Source organism: Oncorhynchus nerka, linkage group LG23, assembly GCF_034236695.1.
Source record: "Oncorhynchus nerka isolate Pitt River linkage group LG23, Oner_Uvic_2.0, whole genome shotgun sequence".
In the NCBI taxonomy this organism is placed as follows: Eukaryota; Metazoa; Chordata; class Actinopteri; order Salmoniformes; family Salmonidae; genus Oncorhynchus; species Oncorhynchus nerka.
Window position 1 is genome coordinate 41,881,476 of NC_088418.1, and position 26,895 is coordinate 41,908,370.

The following is a 26,895-nucleotide window of genomic DNA, read 5'->3' on the forward strand; positions in this document are numbered from 1 at the left end:
ACCTGAAGCATTTGAAAGGAACCACTTTGAAGTTTGTGGAAATGTGAAATTAATGTAGGAGAATATAACACATTAGATCTGTTAAAATATATTACATGTATTTTTTTGTACCATCATCTTTGAAATTCAAGATAAATGCCATAATGTATTATTCCAGCCCAGGCACAGTTTAGATTTTGGCCACTAGATTGCAGCAGTGAATGTGCAAAGTTTAAGACTGATCCAATGAATCATTGTATTTCTGTTCAAAATTGTGCATGAACAGTACACTTGAAAAAACAGCAAACACTGTCTCGACACCTCACTTAGGATACAACCACACACAGTAAACAATTCAAGCTTCTGCAAAGGACAACAGAAAACACACCTCTTTTAACAGGGAAATGATCATGAGTAAATTGGAGGCACCGGAGTGTCGTTAATGTCTCTAAGACGGTTTCAGCCCTGTGGTGACAGGTGGAACCATGACAAAGTGCTGTTGTAGTAATATGGCTAGCTAGCTCCATAAGTTAGCTACACCGCTACATGCCTACTACTGCAGACACTACCAAGATACTTACTACAACCAAGCTACTGCAAAATGTAGTTACATCTGGTGTAGGTCACTATGCTCCTGCTACCTGTCTCTCCCTAACTTGTTGACCGGTGTTTGGCTCATAGCCCTGCAATTTACTGCTTGTTTCTACAGCACCAATTATAGTTGGTTATCTCCCGCTTTATAGTGCATGTACAGCCAGGATCCATACAGTGATCAAGTCTGCCGCTCTCTCTCTCTGTTTGAAGTACTGGTGTGACTCAGGTTTGTGTTGCTTGTGTGCCGTTTCACTTTTAGTAAATTCCTATCAAGAAAAGAGACACAGAAGCCCAGCTAGTCTAGCTAGGCTGTAGTTTCAAATGAAGGTTGCTAATGGTACCATTGCCCAGTTGCAGTTGTGAAAGATTCAGCAAGCTACTGGCATTACATACCTGCCTAAAAGACTACTGTAGCTCTGTTGGCATCACTTTTTTAGATCACTTTGACACCTTTTCGCAACAGAAGATTCTCTACAGGAATGATGGAGTCCATCCAGATCATCTTGGCTCCTGGACCCTCTCCGCACATTTTAAGGCTGCGTTGAGACAATGACTTATCAGTGACCCAAGCCCTGCTCAAATATTCCCTACTGTTGTGTCACTGAGTTGTGGTAGTGCTGCTGCAAATGGACATTGTCCCAGGGGATTTGACAGCCATAATGTAAGTAACCTATGTTATGTCCCTTTATCGCTCTGTCATTTCTACAGCTATTGTATGCAGTAATCAGTTCTACTGTTAGCACTGAGGCAGTTTGCCCTAGTAGGACATCCACTGTGTGCAGCTCACCCTGCACTATCAGGTCAAACACTGTCATGTCTACCTTTGATAAGCCTCCCAGAAAATAAATAAAAACAATCAAGAATCCCAGAAAAGTCCTAAAAATAGCCCACATTAAAATATGTAGCCTCAGAAACAAGGTTCGTGAAATCGATACCTTGGTAGTATCAGATAACATTCATATACAGACTCTCTGAAATTCACTTAGATTATGCAGTGGTAGCACGACATGGTTTCAACATCTTCAGAAAAGACAGGAATGTAAATGGTGAAGGTGTTGCAATTTATGTTCAGATTCATATATTTGTAAAGCTTAGAGAGGATCTCATGTCAAATGTGTGATAAGTGGTGGTAAGTGTGGTAAGGTTGGACCCAGGTGCAGAGAAGAGACCAGACGAGGAATCAGTGGTTAACTTAGGTTGGAGTCATTAAAACTTGTTTTTCAACCACTCCACACATTTCAAAACAATAGTTTTGGCATGACTACTTCGTGCATGACACAAATAATTTTTCCAACAATTGTTTACAGACAGATTATTTCACTTAGAATTCACTGTATTCACTGTATTCACTGTAATTCACTGTATTGCAATTCCAGTGGGTCAGAGGTTTACATACACTAAGTTGACTGTCCCTTTAAACAGCTTGGAAAATTCCAGAAAATGATGTCATGGCTTTAGAAGCTTTTGCTGATTGACATTATTTGAGTCAATTGGAGGTGTACCTGTGGATGTATTTCAAGGCCTACCCTAAAACTCAGTGCTTCTTTGCTTGACATCATGGGAAGATGAAAAATAAATCAGCCAAGACCTCAGAAAAAAAATTGTAGACCTCCACAAGCCTGGTTCATTCTTGGGAGCAATTTCCAAATGCCTGAAGGTACCATGTTAATCTGTACAAACAATAGTATGCAAGTATAAACACCATGGGACCACGCAGCTTCGATACCGATACTTCCGCCGAAGTCGGCCCATCTCCTTGTTCGTGTGGTGTTCGGCGGTCGACGTCACCAAACTTTTAGCCATAAATGATCTATGTTTCATTTTCCATTGGTTTTGTCTTGTCTTCCATCACACCTGGTTCAGATCCCATCAATTACACGTTGTGTATTTAACCCTCTGTTTCCCCTCATGTCCTTGTCGGTGATTGTTTGATTGTATGCTTGTGCAAGTTATGTGTTGGCACGTGACGGGTTTTGTACCCACTTTGATTATTTTATATATTTTGGTTTTTGGAGTTTTTGTTAACTTTTATTAACCTTTCTAGGAACCCCTCGACAACATTCCGCTGAAAAGGCAGCACGCGAAATAAATATGGAACTTTCACACATTAACAAGTCCAATACATCAAATGAAAGATAAACATCTTGTTAATCTACCCATCGTGTCCGATTTAAAAAAAATGCTTTACTGCTAAAGCACAACATATGATTATGTTAGATCACCGCCAAGTCAAAAAAACACAGGCATTTTTCCAGCCAAAGAGAGGAGTCACAAAAAGCAGAAATATAGATAAAATGAATCACTAACCTTTGATGATCTTCATCAGATGACACTCATAGGACATTGTGTTACACAATACATGTTTGTTTTGTTCGATAATGTGCATATTTATATCCAAAAACCTCAGTATACATTTGCGCCTTACGTGAAGTAATATTTTGATTCCAAAATATCCGGTGATTTTGCAGAAATACTCATAATAAACATTGATAAAAGATACTAGTGTTATTCACAGAATTAATGATGGACTTCTCCTTAATTTCAAAAAAACTTTAAGGAAAAATCATAATCTGAGAACGGCGCCCAAAGCCCAAAACAGCCAGAGGAATATCCACCATTTTGGAATCAACAAAGTTAGAAACAACACCATAAATATTCACTTACCTTTGATGATCTTTATCAGAAGGCACTCCCAGGAATCCCAGTTTGACAATTAATGAATGATTTGTTCCATAAAGTTTGATCATTTATGTCCAAATAGCCACTTGTTGTTAGCGTGTTCCGCCCAGTAATCCATCTTCATGAGGCGCAGGCACTTCATCCAGACAAAAACTCGAAATGTTCCATTACAGTCCTTTAGAAACATGTCAAACGATGTATGGAATCAATCGTTAGGATGTTTTTAACATAAAACATCAATAATGTTCCAACCAGAGAATTCCTTTGTCTTCAGAAAAAGCACTGGAACGCGAGGTAACTCTGTCGGGAGCGCGCGTCATGAGACCAAGGCTCTCTGCCAGACCACTGACTCAAAGAGGTCTCATGAGCCCCTCCTTTTATAGTATAATCTTCATAAAAGTTTCAAAAGACGGTTGACATCTAGTGGAAGCCCTAGGAAGTGCAACCTCATCCATATCTCAATGTGTATTTGGTAGGCCAAGCTTTGAAAAACTACAAACCTCAGATGTCCCACTTCCTGGTTGGATTTTTCTCAGGTTTTCGCCTGCCATATGAGTTCTGTTATACTCACAGACATCATTCAAACAGTTTTAGAAACTTCGGAGTGTTTTCTATCCAATACTACTAACAATATATTATTATATATTAGCATCTGGGACAGAGTAGGAGGCAGTTCACTCCCAAAAAGGTTAAACGACTCCCTTTATACCAAGTTCATTCTCCTGCGCCTGACTTCCCTGCCACCAACACGCACCCATTACAAGAAGATACATTCGGTCTCCTAGAGATGAACATACTTTGGTGTGAATAGTCCAAATTAATCCCAGAGCAACAGCAAAGGAACTAGTGAAGATGCTGGAGGAAACAGGTACAAATGTATCTATATCCACAGTAAAATGAGCCCTATATCGACATAATCTGAAAAGCCGCTCAGCAAGGAAGACGCCACTGCTCCAAAACCGCCATAAAAAAAACAGACTACAGATTGCAACTGCACATGGGGACAAAGATCGTTCTTTTTGTCAAAATGTTCTCTGATCTGATGAAACAAAAATATAACTGTTTGGCCATAATGGCCATCATTATGTTAGGAGGAAAAAGGGGGAGGCTTACAAGCCGAAAAACACCATCCCAACCGTGAAGCACGGGGGTGGCAGCATCGTGTTGTGGGGGTGCTTTGCTGCAGGAGGGACTGGTGCACTTCACAAAATAGATGGCAACACGGGGAAGGAAAATGATGTGGATATATTGAAGCAACATCTCAAGACATCAGTTAAAGCTTGGTTGCAAATGGGTCTTCCAAATGATTAATGACCCAAGCATGCTTCCAATGTTGTGGCAAAATGGCTTAAGGACAACAAAGTCAAGGTATTGGAGTGGCCATCACAAAGCCTTGACCTCAATCCCATAGACAATTTGTGGGCAGAACTGAAAAAGTGTATGCAAGGAAGGAGGCCTACAAACCTGACTCAGTTACACCAGCTCTGTCAGGAAGAGTGGGCCAAAATTCACCCAACTTATTGTGGGAAGCTTGCTGAAGGCTACCCGAAACTATTGACCTAAGTTAAACAATTTAAAAGGCAATGCTACCAAATACTAATTGAGTGTATGTAAACTTTCGACCCACTGGGAATATGATGAAATAAATAAAAGCTGAAGTAAATCCTTCTCTCTACTATTATTCTGACATTTCACATTCTTAAAATGAAGTGGTGACCCTAACTAACCTAAAACAGGGCATTTTTACTAGGATTAAATTGTGAGGAATTGTGAAAAACTGAGTTAATGTATTTTGCTAAGGTGTATGTAAACATCCGACTTCAACTGTAATTAGTCATGCTATCCCGTGTTATACTGTTTGAAGAATGGTTTGTTATATGCTAGTGTTTTTACTAACCTGATACAAACTTGTCTTTGTGTGACTTAGTCATAAGACTGGGTGTCACGCCCTGGTCTAAGTATTTTGTGTTTTTCTTCATGTATTTGGTCAGGCCAGGGTGTGACATGGGTTTTTGTATGTGGTGTGTAGCTTAGTGGGATTGTAGCTTAGTGGGGTGTTCTATGAAAGTCTATGGCTGTCTGAAGTGGTTCTCAATCAGAGGCAGGTGTTTATCGTTGTCTCTGATTGGGAACCATATTTAGGCAGCCATATTCTTTGGTTGTATTGTGGGTGATTGTCCTGAGTGTCTTGATGTCCTTGTTAGATGTTAGTTGACACATGTATAGGCTGTTTTCGGTTTTCGTTTCGTTTATTGTTTTGTAGTGTTCGTGTTTAGTCGTGTTTTACGTTTGTTTAATAAACATGAATCGCAATCGACACGCTGCAGTTTGGTCCGACTCTCCTTCACCATATGAAAACCATTACAGAATCACCCACCACCAACGGACCAAGCAGCGTGTCAACAGGCAGGAGCAGCTGCAGTGGGAGAGGCTGCACCACCTGGAGAAATGGACATGGGAGGAAGAACTGGACGGTAAAGGACCCTGGGCTCAGCCTGGGGAATAGCGCCGCCCCAAGGAGGAACTAGAGGCGGGAAAAGCGGAGAGGCTCTGGTATGAGGAGGCAGCACGGCGACGTGGATGGAAGCCCGGGAATCAGCCTCAAAAATATATTGGGGGGGGGGCTTACAGGGAGTATGGCTACGCCAGGTAGGAGACCTGCGCAAACTCCCTGTGCTTACCGGGGGGCTAGAGAGACCGGGCAGGCACCGTGTTATGCAGTGGTGCGCACGGTGTCCCCAGGTGTCCCCAGTGCGGGTGCATAGCCCGGTGCGGTATATTCCAGCTCCGCGTATCGGCCGGGCTAGATTGAGCGTCGAGCCAAATGCCATGAAGCCGGCTCTACGCATCTGGTCCCCAGTGCATCTCCTTGGGCCGGTTTACATGGCACCAGCCTTGCGCTCAGTGTCTCCGGTTCGCCTACATAGTCCAGTGCGGGCAATTCCACCTCGCCGCACTGGCAGGGCGACCGAGAGTATTCAACCAGGTAAAGTTGGGCAGGCTCGGTGCTCAAGAGCTCCAGTGCGCCTGCACGGTCCGGTCTATCCAGTACCACCTCCACACCCAGTCCTCCGGTAGCAGCTCCCCGCACCAGGCTTCCTGTGCGTGTCCTCGGCCCAGTACCACCAGTGCCAGCACCACGCATCAGGCCTACAGTGCGCCTGCATGGAGCAGTCAGAGCTGTCAGCCTGCATGGAGCAGTCAGAACTGTCAGCCTGCATGGGGCAGTCAGAGCTGTCAGCCTGCATGGGGCAGTCAGAGCTGTCAGCCTGCATGGAGCAGTCAGAGCTGTCAGCCTGCATGGAGCAGTCAGAGCTGTCAGCCTGCATGGAGCAGTCAGAGCTGTCAGCCTGCATGGAGCAGCCAGAGCTGTCAGTCTGCATGGAGCAGTCAGAGCTGTCAGTCTGCATTAAGCAGCCAGAGCTGTCAGTCTGCAAGGAGCTGCCAGTCTTCAAGGAGCTGCCAGTCTGCAAGGAGCTGCCAGTCTGCAAGGAGCTGCTAGTCTGCAAGGAGCTGCCAGTCTGCAAGGAGCTGCCAGTCTGCAAGGAGCTGTCAGTCTGCAAGGAGCTGCCAGTCTGCAAGGAGCTGCCAGTCTGCAAGGAGCTGCCAGTCTGCACGGAGCCGCCAGAGCTGCTAGTCTGTAAGAAGCCGCCAGAGCTGTCAGCTTACATGGAGCAGCCAGAGACGCCAGTCAGCGTGGAGCAGTCAGAGCCGCCAGTCAGCATGGGTCAGTCAGATTCTTCCAGATCTGCCAGTCAGCCAGACTCTTCCAGATCTGCCAGTCAGCCGGGATCTGTCAGAACTACCAGTCAACCAGGCTCTTCCAGATCTGCCAGTCAGCCAGATTCTTCCAGATCTGCCAGTCAGCCAGATTCTTCCAGATCTGCCAGTCAGTCAGAATCTTCCAGATCTGCCAGTCAACCAGGCTCTTCCAGATCTGCCAGTCAGCCGGGATCTGCCAGAACTGCCAGTCAACCAGGCTTCCAGATCTGCCAGTCAGCCAGGCTCTTCCAGATCTGCCAGTCAGCCAGGCTCTTCCAGATCTGCCAGTCAGCCGGGATCTGCCAGAACTGCCAGTCAGCCAGGATCTGTCAGTCGGCCAGAATCCGCCAGTCAGCCAGGATCTGCCAGTCAGCCAGGATCTGGTAGATCCATCAACCTGCCTGAGCTTCCTCTTACTCCTGAGCTTCCTCTTACTCTTGAGCTTCCTCTTACTCCTGAGCTTCCTTTCACTCCTGAGCTTCCTTTCACTCCTGAGCTTTCTTTCACTCCTGAGCTTCCTTTCACTCCTGAGCTTCCCCTCAGTCCCGAGCTTCACCTCAGTCCCGAGCTTCACCTCAGTCCCGATCTGCTCCTCAGTCTAGTGGGGTTCTGGGTGAGGACTACTAGGCCATGGTTGGCGGCGAGGTTGGACTATCCAGGGACGCAAGGAGAGGGGACTAAGACATTAACTGAGTGGGGTCCACGTCCCGCGCCGGAGCCGCCACCATGGACAGACGCCCACCCGGACCCTCCCTATTGATTTGAGGTGCGTTCGGGAGTCCGCACCTTAGGGGGTTCTGTCACGCCCTGGTTCAAGTATTTTGTGTTTTTCTTCATGTATTTGGTCAGGCCAGGGTGTGACATGGGTTTTTGTATGTGGTGTGTAGCTTAGTGGGATTGTAGCTTAGTGGGGTGTTCTATGAAAGTCTATGGCTGTCTGAAGTGGTTCTCAATCAGAGGCAGGTGTTTATCGTTGTCTCTGATTGGGAACCATATTTAGGCAGCCATATTCTTTGGTTGTATTGTGGGTGATTGTCCTGAGTGTCTTGATGTCCTTGTTAGATGTTAGTTGACACATGTATAGGCTGTTTTCGGTTTTCGTTTCGTTTATTGTTTTGTAGTGTTCGTGTTTAGTCGTGTTTTACGTTTGTTTAATAAACATGAATCGCAATCGACACGCTGCAGTTTGGTCCGACTCTCCTTCACCATATGAAAACCATTACAGAATCACCCACCACCAACGGACCAAGCAGCGTGTCAACAGGCAGGAGCAGCTGCAGTGGGAGAGGCTGCACCACCTGGAGAAATGGACATGGGAGGAAGAACTGGACGGTAAAGGACCCTGGGCTCAGCCTGGGGAATAGCGCCGCCCCAAGGAGGAACTAGAGGCGGGAAAAGCGGAGAGGCGCTGGTATGAGGAGGCAGCACGGCGACGTGGATGGAAGCCCGGGAATCAGCCTCAAAAATATATTGGGGGGGGGGGGCTTACAGGGAGTATGGCTACGCCAGGTAGGAGACCTGCGCAAACTCCCTGTGCTTACCGGGGCTAGAGAGACCGGGCAGGCACCGTGTTATGCAGTGGTGCGCACGGTGTCCCCAGGTGTCCCCAGTGCGGGTGCATAGCCCGGTGCGGTATATTCCAGCTCCGCGTATCGGCCGGGCTAGATTGAGCGTCGAGCCAAATGCCATGAAGCCGGCTCTACGCATCTGGTCCCCAGTGCATCTCCTTGGGCCGGTTTACATGGCACCAGCCTTGCGCTCAGTGTCTCCGGTTCGCCTACATAGTCCAGTGCGGGCAATTCCACCTCGCCGCACTGGCAGGGCGACCGAGAGTATTCAACCAGGTAAAGTTGGGCAGGCTCGGTGCTCAAGAGCTCCAGTGCGCCTGCACGGTCCGGTCTATCCAGTACCACCTCCACACCCAGTCCTCCGGTAGCAGCTCCCCGCACCAGGCTTCCTGTGCGTGTCCTCGGCCCAGTACCACCAGTGCCAGCACCACGCATCAGGCCTACAGTGCGCCTCGCCTCTCCTGCGCTGTCGGAGTCTCCCGCCTCTCCTGCGCTGTCGGGGTCTCCCGCCTCTCCAGCGCTGTCGGAGCCTTTCTCCTCTCCTGCGCTACCGGAGTCTCCTGTCTGTTCAGTGCAGCCAGAGCTGCCAGCCTGCATGGAGCAGTCAGAGCTGTCAGCCTGCATGGAGCAGTCAGAGCTGTCAGCCTGCATGGAGCAGTCAGAACTGTCAGCCCGCATGGGGCAGTCAGAGCTGTCAGCCTGCATGGGGCAGTCAGAGCTGTCAGCCTGCATGGAGCAGTCAGAGCTGTCAGCCTGCATGGAGCAGTCAGAGCTGTCAGCCTGCATGGAGCAGTCAGAGCTGTCAGCCTGCATGGAGCAGCCAGAGCTGTCAGTCTGCATGGAGCAGTCAGAGCTGTCAGTCTGCATTAAGCAGCCAGAGCTGTCAGTCTGCAAGGAGCTGCCAGTCTTCAAGGAGCTGCCAGTCTGCAAGGAGCTGCCAGTCTGCAAGGAGCTGCTAGTCTGCAAGGAGCTGCCAGTCTGCAAGGAGCTGCCAGTCTGCAAGGAGCTGTCAGTCTGCAAGGAGCTGCCAGTCTGCAAGGAGCTGCCAGTCTGCAAGGAGCTGCCAGTCTGCACGGAGCCGCCAGAGCTGCTAGTCTGTAAGAAGCCGCCAGAGCTGTCAGCTTACATGGAGCAGCCAGAGACGCCAGTCAGCGTGGAGCAGTCAGAGCCGCCAGTCAGCATGGGTCAGTCAGATTCTTCCAGATCTGCCAGTCAGCCAGACTCTTCCAGATCTGCCAGTCAGCCGGGATCTGTCAGAACTACCAGTCAACCAGGCTCTTCCAGATCTGCCAGTCAGCCAGATTCTTCCAGATCTGCCAGTCAGCCAGATTCTTCCAGATCTGCCAGTCAGTCAGAATCTTCCAGATCTGCCAGTCAACCAGGCTCTTCCAGATCTGCCAGTCAGCCGGGATCTGCCAGAACTGCCAGTCAACCAGGCTTCCAGATCTGCCAGTCAGCCAGGCTCTTCCAGATCTGCCAGTCAGCCAGGCTCTTCCAGATCTGCCAGTCAGCCGGGATCTGCCAGAACTGCCAGTCAGCCAGGATCTGTCAGTCGGCCAGAATCCGCCAGTCAGCCAGGATCTGCCAGTCAGCCAGGATCTGGTAGATCCATCAACCTGCCTGAGCTTCCTCTTACTCCTGAGCTTCCTCTTACTCTTGAGCTTCCTCTTACTCCTGAGCTTCCTTTCACTCCTGAGCTTCCTTTCACTCCTGAGCTTTCTTTCACTCCTGAGCTTCCTTTCACTCCTGAGCTTCCCCTCAGTCCCGAGCTTCACCTCAGTCCCGAGCTTCACCTCAGTCCCGATCTGCTCCTCAGTCTAGTGGGGTTCTGGGTGAGGACTACTAGGCCATGGTTGGCGGCGAGGTTGGACTATCCAGGGACGCAAGGAGAGGGGACTAAGACATTAACTGAGTGGGGTCCACGTCCCGCGCCGGAGCCGCCACCATGGACAGACGCCCACCCGGACCCTCCCTATTGATTTGAGGTGCGTTCGGGAGTCCGCACCTTAGGGGGGGTTCTGTCACGCCCTGGTTCGAAGTATTTTGTGTTTTTCTTCATGTATTTGGTCAGGCCAGGGTGTGACATGGGTTTTTGTATGTGGTGTGTAGCTTAGTGGGATTGTAGCTTAGTGGGGTGTTCTATGAAAGTCTATGGCTGTCTGAAGTGGTTCTCAATCAGAGGCAGGTGTTTATCGTTGTCTCTGATTGGGAACCATATTTAGGCAGCCATATTCTTTGGTTGTATTGTGGGTGATTGTCCTGAGTGTCTTGATGTCCTTGTTAGATGTTAGTTGACACATGTATAGGCTGTTTTCGGTTTTCGTTTCGTTTATTGTTTTGTAGTGTTCGTGTTTAGTCGTGTTTTACGTTTGTTTAATAAACATGAATCGCAATCGACACGCTGCAGTTTGGTCCGACTCTCCTTCACCATATGAAAACCATTACACTGGGCGTATAGCTAAGGTCCACTTGGGTACGACAGCAGCATGTGACATCCTATGGGTTTAATATCTACAGAAAGTCAGATGTATGGAAACTTGCAGAAAGGATCACATTATAGTGATTTGCTCTTGTGAATGCAGTTAGACGGTTGAGCCCTCGGGCTATCAACCTTGTGCTATCTTAAATCTGCACAGACAACTAATTGCGCACACAAAAATTATGTGCTTCTCTATAAAAGCTGAGAGCCGGCCTTGACTGCGCAACTGTTGAAGTGCATAGTCAGCAAACTGTTGTTTGAAAGAATCTGCAGTCTCTCTTCCCTTTGCTTGGATATTCCACAACACTTCTTCTCGACATCCGCCCTCTACCTTAACTAGGCTTCCGACATGAATTCCATCTCCGTGTGCCACTTCAGGAAACTCATTATCGAGCCGCCCGCTGCTGCCATGCTCCCTTAACAGATCTACTCATGCCATCCTCAACCTTACCTTCCTGTTGATTACCCAATCTCGTAGGAGTTTTGAGTCTTTACTGGAGTGGTTGATCTGTTGGAGCGGTTTATGGTATGTCTGTGTCCTTGTGTTGGGGGAGGGGAAGGAGTAGGGTCTGGGCTGGCAGCAGCTGGATGGAGATGGCAGTTGTGGTGGCCGCTGCTGTGCTCGTGGCTGGCGAAGGGGTTGGTACTGGAGATGAAAACTGGGAACCATGCTGTGGTGGACTGAAAACCAGGGATTGGTTCTGGGTCTGGTACTGGAACAGGAAACTGGGATCTGGCTCTATATAGGGGCAGAAGGACAACCTGATGCGCAAGCAGACACAAGGAAGCCCTAGATCTGGAGGTCAGTGGTGGATCTCCCCTGTGGCCTGCTCACTCCAGGTAAAGGTATGAAGTTTTGTCCCTCCTCTGCACCTCGTCTGGTGGTCTGGTGCTGGAAACTGGGAATTTGGTTGGTTCTGGGACAGGTGTTGGATCAGTAGAGAGGAGGAAGGACAACCTGAGGAGCGGGCAAACACACAATGAAGACCCGTAGGTCAATGGTGGAACTTCCCTGTGGTCTACTCGCTCTGGATGAAGGTTTGATTTTTGGTCCCTCCTCCACACCTCTTCCGGTGCTCTGGTGTTGGCACTGGTGCTAGTGCTGGTACTGGGTATGGTGCTGGAGACTGAGAAATTATTTCTGTTCTGAGTGTATTGTCAGGGTCATGATGATTATTGGGGGAGATCTGGGGTTGGTCGTTCTGTTGCAGAGGTGGATGAGGGCCTTTAGCTGGTTGTTGGTGTTTCTTGGCTGTTCATGGGTCTTGGCCTGCCTCCTCACTGCCTGACTGGTGGCCCCCTGTACTGGTGTGGATACAGGAAAGGGTGAAGGTGGATCTGAGGGTCCAGGGGGTCTGGATTGAGGCTGGCTGGTTTGCTGCTGTGCGCAACCAGTGGCCGTGGGGGGTGGGGTGTATCAAAGGCAGCAGGGAGGAAGGGATCAGGGGTGGGGAAAGAGTGGGTAGGGAATGTATTGGGGAAAGGTTTTGGAGAGGGAGATGGTTCCTCTGATTTAGTAGGGGGCCTGTGTGCTGGCTTTGGGGTTTTTGATTCTGGGGTTGTTTTTTCTGGCCTCTTACTGGTGTGTTGTTTTGTCTTCCTTTTCCATTTTTAGTTTGTCATTCCCCCATAGGGAAAAATGGTTCTCATCTTTTAAGAATCTTTATCAGACCCACAGATCCAGTGGCATAGCAGGACATTCAGGTGGCTGGCAAATGAGAGGTTGTAAGTCTGTGCAGGACGTATTTATTCATCCCATTTCCCAGCTCCTGCAGCATTTCTTACTGTATCCCTGCACCCTTTGTCTTTGTGTTGGACTCCCACGCTCTACCTCAAGAACTTGTCCCGAACAAACTGCAGTCCTCAAATTTTGTTTTAGGTGTATGTAACGCAGCTCACTTGCCAGCCATGGACCCAGTAATTTTGCACCCTATAGGCAACATCAAAATGCGCAAAAATAACCTGGGAAATAGGTTACATTACCAGAGATTCTCACGTGGACAATTATATTAGGCTATTGGTATTACTCGACTTAGTTCGAAGAGATCAGAGTTGGAGATACTTTCAGACAGAGACAAATATGGAGGATCTATATTTTTTTCTAGGAAATGTAGTAAACCTAATCATATTTAGGACGTACAATATTTGGAAAGTAAACTGCCCAATGCTTCTCCGCCCATCCATAGGCTACAGCCTAGGCTACTCTATTTAATTGAGTCCACATGCACACCTGATCTTGCAGGTATGGTTACTGAACTTGAAGCAGCAAGAATGATGACAGCGGACACTTTTTCTTGAGCTACTGTTGCATATAGAATGTACCCTATGTTTTAGCACAACGATTTGCAAGGCAGAGACAAATAAATGGGTAATCAATATTTGTTGAAAATGGAAAGGTGTAATGCTTGCTCACCATTGTAGACTGTGCCCACATTTTCCTTTTTTATGATGATCAAATTTTGGGATTGCACCTCAACTCATGTTGGTTGAGCACCCTCCACTTCTTTCCATTATCAAAATGTATGTACAGACATTGTCCTAAACTATAGTCTAATCATATTTAAGTTATATCCTTTGAAAGATAAACTGCCATGTCATTCTCCGCCCATGCATATTTCATTGAGACCACATCTATTCTATAACTTGCGCGCCCAACTAGGAGAGGAGAGGTGAAGTTGAAGAGGTGAATTGTGTGAAATGCAACAAAGATGTGCTTTTAATACAACAGAGAGGCCTCGACTAACGCATACACATCAGGAAAAGACCGTTTCCAAATAAACTGCGGCACAACAAAAATATTTTCATCCCAAAGATATCTGTCGGGACCCGCAGCCCTCTAGCGGTGAGTAAAATATATATATATATATTTACCTTTATTTAACTAGGCAAGTCAGTTAAGAACAAATTCTTATTTACAATGACGGCCTACCGGGGAAGAGAGGGTTAATTGCCTTGTTCAGGGGCAGAATGACTGATTTTCTTTTACCTTGTCAGCTCGGGGATTTGATCAAGCAACCTTTCAGTTCGATCAAGCAACCTTTCGGTTAGTGGCCCAACACTCTAACCACTAAGCTACCTGCCCACCCCGCAAGTGAGGTTGACTCCCAAGTAGTCAGAGTATATGAGTGGAGATGAGCGGTCAGAAATCCCGCTCATTGCTTACAGGGTGGTGCTGCACATCCTTTTCAGCCGCTCCACTAAAAACCATTCCTCGCTCACAGGAAAAAAAACTGCTGCACCAAATTCCCTCCATTCTTTACGATCACCATTTAACCAACACCCATCTATTTTTGTGACTATCTGGACCTACCATTTGGTTTTGAAGTACTGAAACCAAACCCTAGGATTTGAATGAAAAATATTTCAATAAACAACATTGAATGGTGACGGTAAGAAGCGCTCATCATTTCAAATAGGCTACATGTCTTAAACAGCATATACACACTATATAGGCCTTGTGTCTGCTGTTTTTTGGTTTCTCCGTTCAATTAAGTTGAAAGGAGTAAGTTCCTTACTCATCAGAGACCTTAGTTCCACAATCAAGTGCAAGGGAGGAGCAAAAACCTGCAGATGTGCGGTGGCCCTCCATGGAATGAGTTTGACACGTGGTTTAGGTAATCACATTTTTTCATCTTTTGAACTGTGGCAGTCATTTTGAATGCAGATTGTGGGAATCCACTCTGGCTCGATTCCAATAGGAGTTAAACATCACTTTGCAAGCCAGCATACTGTGACAACACCCCAACAGGGCGAAGCTCCCTCCACCACCACACTGTCCACCCCTCCTAAATACACACACACACTGCCCCCTGCCCAAAAACACTCACACACCCTGACCCCCCATAGCACACAACAGATTTCCCCATCCCTCCCCTCCTCTCCTCCCTGCTTTTCCTGTTTTCCAGCCTCACTCCTCCTGGAAATGTAGTTTGGTCATCTGCTGGGTCATTCCATGAAAAAGGTACCTTTTGGACATTCAAACGTTTAGGAACATTAACATCTTGCATGGAGGATATGTTCAGCCTACTAAAAAACACCTTTTCCCATCTAAGGCATTAAAATCCTATGAACTACGAGCATTTTATCTACACTTGTACCACACTGTCTGTCAACCTTGTTACGGACACATATGTAACTGCCTAACTATTATTTGAAAGCATGCTTAGTTAAAATCCAACATTGTCTCATTGATCAAGTATCAATTGTACAAACAAACTCTATAATATGAAACTGATAAAGTTACCATTGGGCCTCTAACAGCGTTGACGATAAGAGGGTTGAGGTTTTAGGTGAAGATCGGCTATTACTCCTCATGTGGTGAAGGGCATGGGACAACATGGTGTTCATGAAATTAGAAATTATACATATGTTCCAATCATAATGAAAGTTAAATCAAATTCAAGTTTTCCTAACATTAATTGAGTGAACAGGGTTGATGTGCTGAGCTCAACCACCTCATTCAAAGATGATAAAGCAATTATAAATAGACAGAAGACTTACTTCCTTTTCCACCACGCTGATTAGAGGGAAGGGAAAACCTAGTCGTTGCACAACTGAATGCAGTTCACATCAGAGAGGTGCAGGGGGCTGCCTTGATCAATGTCATCGGGGGAGCAGTTGTTGTTGGGGGTTAACTGCCTTGCTCAAAGACAGGCACATTTTTCCACCTTGGGGATTCTAATGATTTTGGAATGAGATGTTTGACGAGCAGGTGTATGATCTGTTATCCTGTTTCTCCTTCAACAAAAGTGAAATATTTGCCTGTTGGCACCAATGTAATTAGTTAGCTTTCCTTCAATGTTTGCTCTAAAAGATGGCAGAGTAAATGTCGTTTTTTATTAAATCAACAACACCTTTCCTCGAAAATTCAAATGAATAATTATCTTTGATTAAAGTGTCACTGTTGACAACTTTTAGGAATTTCTTCTTCAAAACTAATTGAAACTATTGTAACTATTGAATAATGCTAATACATTCAAGTTCCTTTTTGCAAGAACCTAAAACTGATTTATAGAATTCTCCATTTGGTTTATATTAAAGTGCAATTCATTTAATATAACAGGCTTTTTGGTGCATAATTACTAGTTAAAATATCAAAGGGATGAAAAAGGCAACCATTTTGTGGAACGACCCTGCTTTAGATGACAATACTGGGCCGCCTACCTGGTTATGACACTGTCGGTGCAGTACCAAAACACTATTACACCCCAATGTCTTCTTCCCAAATGGCACCCTATTCCATTTAATATAATGCACAATAGTATATAGGGCACTACTTTTGGCCAGAGCCCTGTGCACTACATAGGTTATCGGGTGCCATTTGAGATGCATTCCATGTCTTCTTACAGAGGTTATTGTTGTGTACAGACATTACTAATGAGAGGAATTACTATCAGTCATTAGGGGACTGAATCAATGTCCTGTTGCCAAGGAGCACTGTCTGTTTTTCAGATGCTCTATTTCTGGATATAGGCCTAATTCACTTTCACACAGAAGAATGGATATTTTCATGTTGACCTCTGACCAGAGATCAGTAATAGATTTGTTCTTTTTTGAGATTGAAGACAGAAAGGATACTATCAGCTAAAAAAAGGCTCAAATACTTCTTAGTAAGTACTGAAGCCACTTCTGTTGAAAAAAGCTTGACTTGTGCATTCAAAAAAAATATCTGCCTGAATGTACTGGAATCTCAGTATAAACCATCAGAACACATAAAATGAGACTAAACTAATCAAAAATCGCACTACTCTACCACCTCCTCCCATTGACACCATGATGTGCTGAATTTTTTTTTCTTTTCGCTCCTACGTGGTTGAGAAGTCTGTGATGTGCTGACCTCACAACACGCTCCATTTCCTGCTGCCCGTAAGGGCAGGACTCAGGAGTCAGCACCAAGGACTTATAGCTCCCAGGACACCTCCCTTCACCTCTCTGCCCTGTCTGGCTATAGTCAGAACATCTCACACTACCTAAACTTCCCCCATAGCTGTCTTTCTTCATATGTCCATAGATCATTCAGTGTGCCTCTTCATCCTGTATATTTAGAAATCATTATATAGGCTACGAGATATCCAGAACATCTATGGATATTCAATGGAGCCATCGGCACCTCTAGATCCACAACACCAATGGACTACCTCCCGAGGTGTCTGTCTCTTCATATGTCCCCTGAGAATAGAGAGTATAACTAGATAACTATATCTATATGCTACAGATATTCAATATAGATGATCTAATGTAAATGGTATGGATATCTAATGGAATCCCATATGTATCCCATGCAGTCATCAGCACATCTCACACACCTTACTCCATAGGTGGTTCTCATTATGTCCCATTGAGACTTATTCATATATTTTCGCTCTACACAGATGTCCAATATACGGATATCCAGTGGAATTCCCGAGCTACACCTTCCATGTAGCCATCAGCAAATCTGACATTAGATACTTCCAGAGATGGTTATCTTGTGTCCATTGAGAACTCATTCAGAGTATACAGCGCCTTGCAAAAGTATTTATTATTATTATTATTGTGTAACAAAAGTGGGACTAAAACTGACTTAATTGCCATTGTTTGTCAACAATCTACACAAAATACTTTGTAAAATGGAAGAAAAATTAATTTATTTGAATGATTAATAGACATCAAATACAATTGAATAGCTCCGAGTCAATACGTCAGAGAAACCTTTGGCATTTGTAGTAACTTGACAAGGAATGCCGACACGCAATTCAATATTACTTTCCTTGACTTTCAACCTAATAAATAAAAGGTGTACAGCCATGTACAAACGGTACAAACACAGCAAAGTGATACAGTCGACCTGTGGTAGAGTCAACCTGTGGTAGAGTCGCATTGAACAGGTACAAATCTGGGTGATGACATCATCAAAGGGGAAAGGTCACGCTCAAGGCCAATGCCAATAATAAACATGTAGACATGAATAGTATTCATAGTATACTGCAGGTAAGTACAATAACATATTCCATGTAATTATTTATATAGTGTCCACACTATAACAGCATTGATTACAGCTGAGTCTTCTTGGGTAAGTCTATAAGAGCTTTGCACAAATGGACTGTGCAATATTTAAAAAATTCTTCAAGCTCTGTCAAGATGTTGGGATCATGGCTAGACAGCCAATTTTCAAGTCTTGCCACAGATTTTCTTGCAGATTTAAGTCAAAACGGTAACACTCAGGAACATTCACTGTCTTCTTGGCAAGCAACTCCAGTGTATATTTGGCCTTGTGTTGTAGGTTATTGTCCTGCTGAAAGGTGAATTCCTCTCCCAGTCTCTGGTGTAAAGCAGACTGAAGCATTTTTTCCAGACTGTGCTTAGTTCCATCCATTTTTTTTCCTGAAACATTCCCCAGTATTTGCCGATGTCAAGAATACACATACCATGATGCAGCTACCACCATGCTTTAAAAATAATTAGGCAGTTACTCAGTGATGTCTTGTATTGTATTTTCCCCAAACATAAGGCTTTGCATTTAGGTCAAAAAGTATATTCCTTTTCTGTGTTTTCTTTTTTTGCAGTATTACTTTAGTGCCTTGTTGCATACAAGGCATGTTTCGGAATATTTTCTGTTGTGTATATTTCTGTTCTTCTTTTCACTTCACTTTTTAATTTACAGTGAGCTCTAAATGTATTGGGACAGTGACACATTGTTTGTTGTTTTGGCTCTATACTCCAGCACTTCGGATTTAAATTAAAATTATACAATGATTATGATGTTGACGTGTCATGGTTCCACCTGTCACCAGAGGGTGGCAGAGACCGTCCTAGAGATATTAACGACTCTCAGGTGTGTCCAATTTACTCATTATGATTTCCCTTATGATTTCTCAGGCCCAAAAACTAGAATATGCATATAATTGTCAGATTCGGTTAGAAAACACTCTATAATAGAACTGATATTGCAGGCGAAAACCTGAGGAAAATCCAACCAGGAAGTGCTGTTTTTCCTGAAAGCTCTCTGTTCCATTGGATGCCTTGCCTCCATTTAAAGGGATATCAACCAGATTCATTTTCTTATGAATTCCCCATGCTGTGAACAGCCTTTAGACATAGTGTCAGGCTTTTATTTTGAAAAATGAGCGAGAAAGATCACATCGCGTCAGTGGATAGCTGGGTGTTCGCAGAGTTTTGCTTGCACAACAGAGTGGGGCAGCCATTGTCCCTCTCCTATTGAAAAAGTGACAGTCCCGGTTGATATATTATCGATTATATATTTTAAAAACAACCTGAGGATTGATTATAAAAAATGTTTGACATGTTTCCGTGGACATTACGGATAGTATTTGGACTTTTTGTCTGCGATGTCGTGACCGCTCGAGCCTGTGGATTTCTGAACATAACGCGCCAAACAAATGGAGGTATTTTGGATATAAAATAATCTTATGGAACAAAAATAACATTTATTGTGTAACTGGGAGTCTCGTGAGTGCAAACATCCGAAGATCATCAAAGGTAAGCGATTTCATTTATTGCTTTTCTGACTTTCGTGACCAATCTACTTGGCTTGTAGTGTTTGTAATATTTTGTCTACTGAGATGTTCTTACATAAATGCTTGTTATGCTTTCGCCAAAAAGCTATTGTATTGAAATCTGACACGCCAGGTGGATTAACAACAAGCTAAGCTGTGTTTTGCTATATTGCACTTGTGATTTCATGAAAATTAAATATTTTTAGTAATTTAATTTGAATTTGGCACCCTGCAATTCAGCGGGTGTTGATGAAAATGATCCCGCTAAAGGGATGGGTGCATCAATAAGTTAAAATAGGTGTATGTTCTGTTGTCCTTTGCAGAAGCTTGAATTGTCTACTATGTGTGGTTGTTTATTTTTTTTCACCCTAAGTGTACTGTGGTCCTGCGGCTACTGTTTCTTAGTAAAGTATTATGCTAATCCTTAACCACTGATTCCTCGTCTGGGCTCTTCTCTGCACCTGGGTCCAACCTTACCACGTCACATAAAGAGCAGACTGTCCGCTTGTCAAGCCCTGATCTGTTTCACCTGTTCCTGTGATTGTCTCCACCCCCTCCAGGTTTAGTTTATTTTCCCCAGTGTATTTATCCCTGTGTTTCCTGTCTCACTGTGTCAGTTCATCTTGTATGTTTACTCAAGTCAACCAGTGTGTTTTTCCCGTACTCCTTTTGCTATTCTCCTTTTTCTAGTCCTCCCAGTTTTGACCCTTGCCTGATTCTGGACCTTGTACCCGCCTGCCTGACCATTTTGCCTGCCTTGACCAAAAGCCTGTCTGCCACTCTGTACCTCCTGGACTCTGATCTGGTTTTGACCTTTTTGCCTGTCCACGACCATTCTCTTGCCTACCCCTTTGGATTATTAATAAACATTGTAAGACTCCAACCATCTGCCTCCTGTGTCTGCTGCATCTGGGTCTCGCCTTGTGCCTTGACACAGCTTTGAGGATATTTTCATCCATATTGGGTGAACCATTTAGAAATTACAGCCCTTTTGTGCATAGTCCCTCCATTTTAGGGACCAAAAGTATTGGGAAAAATTAAGTCCATATAAATGATTATTTTATTTGTTAAGCCAAATTTTACTCCTGAACTAATTTTGGCTTGCCTAAACAAAGGGCTGAATACTTATGCAACCACTGTATTTTTGTTTGTCTTTGACAAGAGAGTATTTTGTATAGATTGTTGACAAACAGTGACAATTATATCCATTGTAATCCCACTTTGTAAAACTATGCAATTATACGAAATCCAAGGATTCTGCATACATTTGCAAGGCACTGTTATGTACGCTGTACAAAAATATGAACTTAACATGTAAAGTGTTGAAATAAAAGATCCTAGAAATTTTCCAGAAGCACAAAAAACATTTATTTCCTATTTATTTTTGCTCAAATTTGTTTTAGATCACTGTTAGTGAGCATTTCTCCTTTGCCAAGATAATCCATACACTTGACAGGTGTGGCATATCTAGAAGCTGATTAAACAGCATGACCATTACACAGGTGCACCTTGTGCTGGAGACAAAAGGCCACTCCGAAATGTGCACACAATGCAATAGATCAGTCTCAGGTTTTGAGAGAGTATACAGTTGGCATGCTGACTGCAGGAATGTCCACCAGAGTGCTTTTTTAAAACCTTTATTTAACTAGGCAAGTCAGTAAAGAACAAATTCTTATTTTCAATGATGGCCTAGGAACAGTGGGTTAACTGCCTGTTCAGGGGCAGAATGACAGATTTGTACCTTGTCAGCTTGGGGGTTTGAACTTGCAACCTTCCAGTTATAAGTCCAACGCTCTATCCACTAGGCTACCCTGCCGCCCAGGTTGCCAGAGAATTGATTGTCCATTTCTCTATGATAAGTCACCTCCAACGTCATTTTAGAGAATTTGGCAGTACGTCCAACCAGCCTTAAAACCGCAGAACATGTGTATGGAGTTGTGTGGGCGAGCTGATTGCTGATGTCGATGTTATGAACAGAGTGCCCCATGGTGGCGGTGGGGTTGCGGTATGGGCAGGCATGAGCTTTGGACAACGAACACAATTGCATTTTATGGATGGCAATTTGAATGCAGATATACCGTAACAATATCCTGATGCCCATTGTCGTGCCATTCATCTGCCGTCATCACCTGATGTCTCAGCACGATAATGCATGTCGCAAGGACCTGTACACAATTCCTGGAACCTGAATATAGCCTAATTCTTTCACAGCTTGCATACTTACCAGACGTCACCCATTGAGCATGTTTGGGATGCTCTGGATCGACCTGTACGACAGCCACAATCAACAGCCTTATCAACTCTATGCAAACGAGAAGTGTCGCGCTGCATGAGGCAAATAGTGGTTACAACAGACACTGACTGGTTTTCCAGACCCCTACTTTTTTTTAAAGGTGTCTGTGACCAACAGATGCATATCTATATTCCCAGTGATGTGAAATCCATAGATTAGGGCCTAACAAATGTATTTTAACTGATTGATTTCCTTATGTGAACTGTAACTCAGTAAAATCTTTGACATTTTGACGTTTATACTTTTGTTCAGTATAGATACCATTGAATCTATATAAACGACATAGATATTTAATGGAACTCCCTCACTACACTAGACACCACCAGAGGTGTCTCTTTATTTAGCCATAGTAAACCCTAGATATCCAAGATACCCAATGGAAGTGTAGCCTACGTAAATAAGCCGTGAATACCTGAAACATGTAGCATGGTTTTGAACCTTGGCCTGATTATTTATTTAACCATTAGTTTGGCAGGGAATTCCATTGAGACCAAAGTTCATTTTGCTATGGAACCCTGCATCTCAACAATTACACAATCATTTCAAAATCAAGGCAGCATAGAAACAGAAAACACAACCAAAAAAATTGAAAACACAATGACGAAAAACAACCGCATTCCTAAGTAAAGAGGTCCTCAAGTCAACCTGAAAAAGTTAATACATAAAACCATGCTTCCACAGAAGTGTCATTCAACCCAGGAGAATGGTAATGACAATAACATCTGTAATGGATTGCATTAATATCGTTATTTTGCTATTAGTTAATGCACTTTAGATTGTATGCACTGATGAGCTGTGTGGGTGTCCAAGGACAAATAAATTACCGACACGGCCATACCATGAGAGTGACCCTACAGTACAGTATGGTACATACTCTGTTGCCTCATAACTGGGTGTTTGTGTTCTACAGATTTCACTGTGGGTGTTTTATCTAGAACCTTATGACTCCCTCCGAACCCACTCACCAACACACTATTGTTGTTCAGAGAGAGAGTGTAAGAAGGTGACAGGGGTCAGGTTGTGAGTTCGCTGGTTGTGAGTTCGCTGGTCCCCCCCCCCACTCCGTCCGGTTGTACTGTGTGTGTGTGTGTGTGTGTGCGCCCCTATCCAGCACATGGCACAACTCAGGCATGTATCCTGTTTTTCCACTGATGAGATGCATATCCCCACTTGTCCTCTCCCCTTCTCTCAGGAATCTAGTGACAAAGAAGCAAACACTTCCTCAATGCCTGTGTTTTTGAACAGGGGTTATGCAACAGAGTTATTCTTATAAAGTGTCTTACATCATTTAAAAACTTATTGTTAATCCAACCACGTTCCAACCGCGTTGTCAGATTTCAAATAGGCTTTACGGTGAAAGCATACCATGTGATTATCTGAGGACAGCGCCCCACATCAAAATACTTTTTCAACCAACACCGGGTCCACAAAAATAGCGATAAAATAAATCTCTTACCTTTGAAGATCTTCCTCTGTTTGCAATCTCAGGGGTCCCAGCTACACAATGAATGTTCTATAAAGTCCCTTTTTATATCCAAAAAGTCAGTTTAGTTGGTGCCATTGATTTCTGGAGATCTGGAGATGTGGAGATTTGGTGGAGAAAAAGCAGTCCTATATGCTCTGGGTTGAATCGCGCTGTGCAGGCTGGCAGGAGTTGACTGGGCTAAGGTTAGCTGATGACCGCTAGCAGTGGCTAACTGACTACTGGCTAGTGTTCCGGTACTAAAGTATAGAAAATCCATACCACATTGGGTGAGGAGGGTTGCAGGAGAGTATGTTGAAATTGAGGTAAATGTTTTTATTATATATATATATATATATATATATGAAATATATACAAAGAAAAAAATATATATACATGGGACACAAGACAAAGATGTCTGAACTGCTACGCCAGCTTGGATAGATAAAAACACTATAGTAAATACTAGAGTAATCTCTGCAAAAATAATACATTACTGGCCATAGAGAGGCTTTTTATTCTCTATTTTGGTTAGGCCAGGGTGTGACTAGGGTGGGCATTCTATGTCCTTTTTTCTATGTTTTGTAATTCTATGTCTTGGCCTGGTATGGTTCTCAATCAGAGACAGCTGTCTATCGTTGTCTCTGATTGAGAACCATACTTAGGTACCCTTTTCCCCCACCTGTTTTGTGAGAAGTTAACTTTGTCTTTGTTCAGGGCACATAGCCCAAAGCTTCACGGTTTGGTTTTTGTTCTTCATTTGTCGGCATCATTTTGAATAAAGAAAAAATGTACGCTTACCATGCTGCACCTTGGTCCAGTCCTTCAGCCAGCCTTGACAATTACACTACAGTCGGCAAGAACTGTACAATAAATACTACAGTGTACTACAATCCAAAAACACTACAGGAAATACTACAGTATACTACAATCTGCAAAAACACTACATTAATTACTGTAGTATGTACTACAGTTATTTTACTACAGTTAACTAAGTACTACAGTAAATACTACGGTATTCACTAAATAATACAGTATTCACTATAGTGTTTTTTCATACTTTAGTTTGCAAAATCACTACAGTAGTACACAATAATATTTATACAGTATTTTATTCACAAGGATATCCCTGAGCCATCAGTCATTCTAAATGTTCTAGTAAGGTATTATTAGAATGGGTAGAATGCGATTAAGGATTACGATATTTCAGGAATGTTATTATTTTGTCAGCACCTCCACTTTTTATGCCTTTTCAAGGAAACTAGAAACAGCAGGATGGTCATGGCGTCTGTCTGTCTCTCTGTAGGCCTGGAAGTTCCACAAAGGAATGAGGAAAATAAGAGGAAACATAAAATAGCCATAGTCTATTTTCCAGGAACCATAGACAACATGACAGTTAGGGAGAAAACCAGGAATCATTTCGAAATCCACATTGTTCAAATGACAGAAAAAAGATAGGATCACCTTTATTCCGTCAAAATACTAACAGAAAACTATGAAATAACTATTTTTCAGGCCAAGGCTTCAATATATTCACCCAATGATAAATATACTTCCAAACTGTAAAACCCAGATAAGTTCTGGCTAGTCAAACATTTCGAGGAAACCGATTACCTACAAAAAATATGTTATGGAACTTAAACAACTGAAGTGAGGAGTACTACCTTCATATAAGTAATGCAAATGCTTTTGTAAGGTATACTTACAAAATACCTATTGTAATGTATACTTCAATTTAACTCCCCAACTAAGCTACACCTCAAATCATTTCCCAGCATGCTTTACCTTTTTGATTGAATTGTAAAATGAATCATGCTGATTTGCAAAGCGATGTATAATTCCTTTTCAAATCAGTTGAAATTTGTATTCAAATGCAACCTGCATTCATAATGACTGCCAGGGTCAAGAACAGTGGGAAGAAACTACCTAAGTCATTGAAACCGGGACAACCATTTCATTAACGGGTGTAAAAATTCAATGATTGGATTAGTTTAGAGAAAATAAAAATGTATTTGTGTAGCATAACATTTAATCAATCCATCACTCAATGTACATGCAAACACAGATATTAAAAATGTATATTTTTAAAATCGACCTGCAGTAGAGTGTGGTGGTATAAAAAGTTAATTTGCTATCATGTCTTTAAAACATTTAGTTGGTGTGACTTCTCATTTAGTTTTGAGTCAGTACCACAAACATTTCATGTAATAATGTTTTTTCTTTGACTTTGACTACAACTTACTAGAAGTATTCAGGTTATTCTTTGTATAAGATGCAGAATGGTTTTGATTTCACAATCATGTTGTTTAAGGCTAAGGAGGCACTGGTTATGTCCAATCAGTGTCATGCAACTGATCATATGCACAAACACACATACACAAACACACACACACACACACACACAGGCACTCACATGCAAGCAAGCAAGCACACACACGCATTTAATAGTTCCGTTGTTTCAGTAAGAGGAAGTGCTGTAACAAGGCTGTGGGCTGTGGGGTGGGCCAAGACCTAGACTGAGGGTAGAGTTTACAGAAAAGGCCTGTCATGCTATAACACTCATTAAAATGGATTACATGCAAATATATACTGCACACATAGCACGTGCTCTGCATCCGTTCTGGCACTGGGAGATACACACATTGGCGCAGTGGTCTAATGTACTTAAGTAGAAATACTTTAAAGTACTACTTAAGTAGATTGTTTGGGTATCTGTACTTTAATTTACTATTTATTAAAAGGGCACAAGGCGAGACCCAGATGCAGACCCGGGAGGCAGATGGTTTGAATCTTTGATATTTATTACATCCAAAACGGGTAGGCAAGAGATTGGTCATGGAAAGGCAAAAGGTCAAAACCAGTTCAGAGTCCAGGAGGTAGAGTGTGGCAGAATGGTCAGGTAGGTGGGTGCAGAGTCCAGAAAACAGGCAAGGGTCAAAACCAGGAGGACAAGGAAAAGAGAATAGAAAAGGTAGAAAAACACACTGGTTGACTTGGAACTTACAAGACAAACTGGCACAGAGAGACAAGAAACACAGGGATAACAAGCGACACCTGGAGGGGGTGGAGACAATAACAAGGACAGGTGAAACTGATCAGGGTGTGACATTTATATTTTTGACAAGTTTTACTTCACTACATTCTGAAAGAAAATTATGTACTTTTTACTCCATGCATACCCAAAAGTATTCGTTACATTTTGAATGCTTAACCGGACAGGAAAATTGTCAAATTCACACACTTATCAAGAGAACATCCCTGGTCATCCCTACTGCCTCTGAACTAGCAGACCCACTAAATACATGCTTCGTTTGTAAATGATGTCTGAGTGTTGGAGTGTTCCCCCGGGTATCTGTAAATATAAGGAATTTGAAAGGATTTATACTAGGATTATATTTTGAAAAAATGTAAACAAGAAAATGGTGCCATCTGGTTTGCTAAATATAAGGAACTTGAATTGATTTATACTTCACCTTTACTTTTGATAGTTAAGTATATTTTAGCAATTACATTTGCTTTTGATACTTAAGTATATTTAAAACCAAATACTTTTAGACTTGTACTCAAGTAGTATTTTACTGAGT